Source organism: Harpia harpyja, chromosome 15, assembly GCF_026419915.1.
Source record: "Harpia harpyja isolate bHarHar1 chromosome 15, bHarHar1 primary haplotype, whole genome shotgun sequence".
NCBI lineage: Eukaryota > Metazoa > Chordata > Aves > Accipitriformes > Accipitridae > Harpia > Harpia harpyja.
In genome coordinates, this window is record NC_068954.1 from 31579819 (window position 1) to 31585856 (window position 6038).

At 46.6% G+C, this 6038-nt stretch overlaps 1 long non-coding RNA gene across 2 annotated transcripts; it reads left to right on the forward strand.

Moving 5' to 3' along the window:
• LOC128152079 (uncharacterized) lies at positions 1 to 4765 on the forward strand. Of its 2 annotated transcripts, XR_008238536.1 has the most exons (3): positions 1 to 2981; positions 4407 to 4509; positions 4613 to 4765. It is a non-coding gene; the product is annotated as an uncharacterized LOC128152079 (long non-coding RNA). The 2 variants fall into 2 exon arrangements; XR_008238537.1 differs by lacking the exon at positions 1 to 2981 and having other exon boundaries at positions 4381 to 4509.
• The last annotated feature ends 1273 nt before the right edge of the window (positions 4766 to 6038 follow it).

The window sequence follows — 6038 nt, forward strand, 5'->3', positions numbered from 1 at the left end:
TTGCAGCTTCTTGTAGTTTTAACTTATTGTTAACGTAACCATTACCCCCCAGCCTACATGTGCATGTGTCCCCGGGATGGGCAAGGGACCCAGGCATCTGGGTCTGCCTCCACTCCCCAGGGTCTGCCTCCCCTACCCCCCCCCAGGCAGCTCTGTCCTGTTCCCCTTTTTTCATCTCTCGCTTTGCTTTTCTTTCTGTTTTTCTGCTTTTCTTCTCTCTATCCCTGTCTCCCTGTTATTTATTGCTCCATCTTCATCCTGCTCTCTGTCCCCGTCTTTGTCTCGCTCCATCTCTCCGTTGTTCTCCATGTCACCTCATTCTCCCTCTGTCCCAGTGTCCTGCTTCCTGTCCCTCTCTTGTTCTCTGCATCCCGTCTTCTGGCTCCCTGTCCCTCACCAGTTTTCTATATCCCTCTGACTGTCCTCCCTCTCCCTCTGTCCTGTTGCCCATTGCTGAGGTTTTTTTCTCTTTCTTTGTGTCCTGCTCCTATCACTCTGTCTGTCCCTGTACTGGTTTTGTCTGGGATGGAGTTAATTTCTTCATAGGAGCTTGTATAGGGCTATGTTTTGGATTTGTGATGAAAACAGCACTGATAACACAGGGCTGTGTTAAGTATTGCCAAACAGTGCTTACACAGCATCAAGGCCTTCTCATGTTTCTCATGCTGCCCCACCAGTGAGCAGGCTGCAGGTAGGAAAGAAGTTGGGAGAGGACACAGCTGGGACAGCTGACCCCCAACTGACCAAAGGGATATCCCAGACCATATGACATTGTGCTCAGCAGTAAAAGCTGGGGGGAAGGAGGGGATGTTTGGAGTGATGGCATTTGTCTTCACAAGTCACTGTTATGCGTGATGGAGCCCACCTTTCTTGGAAATAGCTAAACACCTGCCTGCCAATGGGAAGTAGTGAATGAATTCCCTATTTTGCTTTCCTTGCCCATGCAGCTTCTGCTTTACCTATTAAACTGCCTTTATCTCAACCCACAAGTTTTCTAACTTTTGCCCTTCCTGTTCTCTCCCCCATCCCACTGGTGGTGGTGGGGGGGAAGAGCGAGCAGCCGTGTGGTGCTGAGCTGCCTACCAGGGTTAAACGACAACAGTCCCTCTGTTCCTAATGCTTCTTTCTCCATCTCTGTCCAACTCCCTCTCCCTTCTTTTCTCTCATTGTCCCTCTGTCCTGCTTCTTGTCCCCATCTTTTCTGTCTGTACGTCTCTGTCCTGCTACCTGTCTCATTGTTACTTGCTGTATCCCCCCCATCCAGCCAGCTGTCTCTGGTATCCTGTCCTGCTCCTCAGACCTTTTTCTCTGCCTCCATCTCTGTCTCACAGCCCATTGCTTTTTCCTTCTCCATCTTTGTCCTGATCTGCATCCCTTTCTTTTTTTCTCAGTCTCTCTGGCTTGTTCCCTGTCCTTCTTTTTCTCTCTGTATGTTCTGCTCCCTGTCCCAGTCTCTCCCCTTCCTTCTTCGTAGTCTCCTTTTCTCTCTCCCTCCCTCTGTCCTGCTCCCCATTAATCTCTTTCTCTTTCTATCCCTCTATCCCTAAACTGTATCCTTAAGTTACCTATTCTAGTCCCATAGCGAGTTTTCCCTTATCTAGAGAATTTATGGTTTGTCTGAATGCATAAAAGCATGTAAACCTTAAGATAAAGTGGGATTTATCCTCAGTGCTTCTTCATGATTTTATGTTCTCAATAAACAGCAAAAGCTCAAAAGTGAACTTATGTTTCAGTCTGCTTTGACAGGTGGTACCAGGGGGCAACAGTGCAGAACTGCCCTGTCGGTATAGCATATGGGGATGTTCTCGGGGAAACGTGGACAGCACTGCAACTGATAAAGGACACCAAAAATCACCGAAAAGACTCTGGGCCTAATATACCACCTTGGACCACCCCTCTTGTGGTCTTTGAACTCCTCTAGGACCTCTGTGCTGTTACACAGAAGCTGTCCTGAGGTCCCGTTGTTCCCTGTGAGCCTTTTCCTGCCTGTATAGTCCTTCTATGACTCCTCTAATGTCATCCCAACCCCTCCTGCATCCCTCACTGTGTCCCAGAGCTTTCTTTTGCCCCTCTCACTCTCCCTGGACCCCTTTAGTCTCCTTGGGACCACTCCCGAGGCCGCCTTTGCGCCACAGAGCATGAAGAGCCACTGAGATTGCCTCTGTTCCCTGACTTCCTGAGGATGTGTATTCTCTGCTCAGATCCCCTCCCGAGTCCCCGAGCCTTGTTTGGTCTCTCCGGCCCCTTCTTGTCCCTGTAGCGCACTTTGAGCCTCTTGTTTCCTCAGATCCCCTCCTGAGGCCTTCCTCATGTCCTGAAGTACCCCTTTTGCCCTCTCTCTGGGCTCTCCTATCAGCCCTTGAGCCCCCCCCATTACCTCTGTCCTTTGCTCCAGAAGCCATCCGAAGGTCCCATCGTGCTCCAGAGCCTTCTGCTGCCCATCACTGGGGTGCTGGGAAGCATCATCAGTGCCGCTGTGTTGCGCTGTGCCCAGGCACGCAGTGTGGAGGAACACCCTTCTCCCTGCGCTCCACTCTGCCTGAGCTGGCAGCCGCATCCTCCCAGGTGAGTACTGGGGGGGTGCCTGGGCTGCTGGGTGTGGGGCAGAAAGAAGGGGCTTGGGGCAGGACATGAAGGACCACACAGGTGAGAACCAGTTGCCCTGGATGCTCGAGGTGGGCAGCGACTGGAAAAGAGTGGCAGGAAGAGAGCAAGATGGTGAGGATGGATGTGCGTTATCAGAGGCAGCGCTGTGGGGAGGAGCAATTTCTTCCTGTCCTCTGGAGGGGAAAAAAAACAATGTCAAAGCTGTCCTGGAGAAATACTTGCCATTTAGGTTATGAAACTGCATGACTTCCTGAGAACGGTTGTGTGCGTGTCGTGTTGCAGGTCAGGACTGCCTGGGCAGGGATCCCCAAGTTGCGTGCCGAGCCCGCAGGACAGCTGTCTGTGGAATGAAAGTGAAGGATGACTTCTCAGAGGTTAACTTTCAATTTGCTCCTCTCAGGACCCATTAACTTGCCTCTGGGCCTCTCACAAGCTTTTTATTTGCTGCCTTGTTCCCTCAGAAGCCCATTTCCTTCCAATTCCCATGATTACTCTGCTTGCCTTTTGGTTCCTGCAGGCTCCCTGCACCTATTTGTCCTTTTGCCCCATTAAATCCCCTTCTTCTTCTCCCTGGTCCACTCAAAACTTCTCCATTTGCTTTTGGTACATCCCCAGAGGCCTCGTTTTTACCTCTCGTCCCCTCTTAAGACCCCTTTGTTTGCCCCTGCTCCCCTCAGAACTCCTCCTACTTCCACCTACTCCTCTCAGGACAGCTGGGCTTGTCTTTTGGGGCACCCAAGAGGCCCCATTTACCTTCCTTGTACCCCCAGAGCTGCCCCCCTCCTGCATTCTTGTTGCCTGGGGACCTACCTGTTTGTGTATCTTGCACCCCAGAGACCTCTGTTTACCTTTCTTGTGATCCAGAGCCCTTCATGTGCCCTCTAGTCCCTGCAGGACCTCTCCGTTGGTCAGCATGCCCTGGAGCCATCCTTTTGTCTTTGCACTGCAGGCACCTTGATAAGCTGTCCGATTCCCTCCATACCCTTTGCGTGCCCTCCGTCCCCTCCATTTTCCTTCCAGGCACCAGAATCAATCTGTGTGACAAGTGGCCTCATCAAAACTACTGGCCTTCAAAGGGCCTTCTCTCACCTGCATAGTCCTTTTAGGAGGACTTTAGTGTTGCTCTCTGTGGACTCACTTGTCTTTCTTGACACCTCTCTTGAGGTATTTTGTAATTTATTTTTGTTCAAGCCACTTACGTGTTACTTAAGGTGTTTGATACAGTTTCTGATGTGGTGTTTTTTGGTGTGGGTTGGTTTTTTTTTGTTTCAACCCTATCCTGACGTTTTCTGTCCTTTGGGACTTGTTTATTTCTGTTAAGGGAGTCAGATGGAGAAAACTACAAGTCTCAGTGACTTAGAACTGTTGTTGGTGATCTACAGTATTCACTTTGCAACTACAGATATTTTAGAGAAGGATTCTTACAAGATTTAATTCTGCTTTACCATTCAGTCCTATCCAGAATGTAGTGGAATGCTGGTACAAGTTCAGCAATAGACGTGAATGTGTCTAGCATTGTACATGTGGTGGTGAGCACTTGTCGGGTTGGGCAGACAGCTGAATGGATGTGGTGTCAGCGGCTGCTGAATGAGTTGTGGTTTTTGAATGTGTCCAGCCTTGTATGCATTGTTTGTTTTGCCTTGCAGGTTGGACTTTCGCGTTGAAATAGCATTTTCCTTAACGACCCCCCCCCCCAATAACCCCCCCAAAACCCAACAAAGAAAAACAGCGAGGGATTTTAAAAAATTTTTTTCCTTCAGCTGGTTTGTTTTTTTTTTCTCCTGCTCTGCCATATATAGTGTAGTGAGTGACCATGGGGAGATGACTGTGGATCTGACTGCTGAAGAGTGCGTGGAATTGAAGTAGATGGTCAGTGTAGAGGAGGATTGGGCTGTGAAGCAGGTGAGCGTAACTGTTTTTTTCGAGTGTGGGATTGTAAATTCTTTTGAGGGGCTTTCTAGTTTCTGGTATCATATAATGGCTGAAGTGTTATTCTCCTGTGCAGGTTTGGAAGTTGAGGGCCCACTGCAATGTGCAGAGCTCCCTCATTTTCCACCAGGAATCCAAATCACGGAGATGATGTTGCTGTGAAGAGATGGTTGTGAAGATGCTAAGGACAGCTGTCTGTCTCACGTAGAATAAAATTCTGTGTGCTCTGTGTGTGCGTGTGTGCGTTCCTCCTTTGAAATAAAGGTGAACTGGCATGGTGTTTCAGCATTATGTATTGTACCTGCTGTGACACGTCTGTCCTTGCCAAAGCTTGCATTAGTTTCCATTGCGTCACCGCAGTCTTGGCAGCATTGCGGGTTTTGTTGGACACGCTATTGGTGGAGCCAGCTGGAGGCTCCTGTTGGCGTACCAGTGATGGTTGGGTGCAGCTGGTGGTGGTAGCACAGCCACGCGATTTGGTGCTGTGGTGTTGCACATATCTGTTGCGTGTGTGTTCGTTGCCTGAGGAATTTGGGGTTCCCAGAAAAAAATGGGTGGCAGCGCTAGAGGAAAGCAGGTGATGGCTAAAGGCCGAGTCACTTGCTCGGAGGGATCGCTCTCTGCAGAGCTTCAAACTTTGGAGCTGAAGTGCAAAATCATCGAGTGTGCATGCTGGACCGCAGCACACATCCAATCTCTGGTTACGTCAAGGAGCTCCAGTTGTTTTTCCTGGGAATTCCAAAGTCCTTCGTTTCTATTATTTTAATGTTTACTACTTATTTATTTTAAAACATTTAGAATAAAAACTAAATAACAGTAACTTGAGTAGTCTTTGGGAGTAAATAATGCCTATAATCTATTCTAGCTATTACTTAAAACTTTGCAGACAGTAATTACTCCCAATTTATATAATAAAATGACAAATAGCAGAATATAAATAATAGAGCACTAATTGGAAGTAATACCTGTAGAGAAACAACTCTAGTTAATACTAAAAAAAAAAAACAAACCCGCGTGCTAGTTAATCCACTTTAGTAGTAAAGTAACAATTAAAATGTTAAGAGTGTAAATAAATAAAATAAATATTATTTATGAGTAATGACTAAATTTAATTGTGTGTATTACTTAACGAACCAGGCAATAATTATTCCCAATATGTAATTAAAAAATTTAACAATTTAGAAATCCTTTTAAAGTGATAAAGGTAGAAAACTGATTGGGACTCATTAATAGCTAAACTTAAACATAGCCATTATTAAATAAATTGCAGACATTAATGATGCCAAATCAGAAACAAAATAATAGAGTTTTAGATTTTAAAACAAATAGAATTAGAAACTAATGGGGAATCTTTAATGCTTAAATTATAACAGAGCTGTAAGTAAGTTTGGAGGCAATAATGACTCACGCTTAGAACCAAAATAGTAATCGAAGCTTTAGGTTTTTAAATAAAGAAAAATAAAAATGAATCATTAAATAATGGCTATGTTTAAATGTAGGTA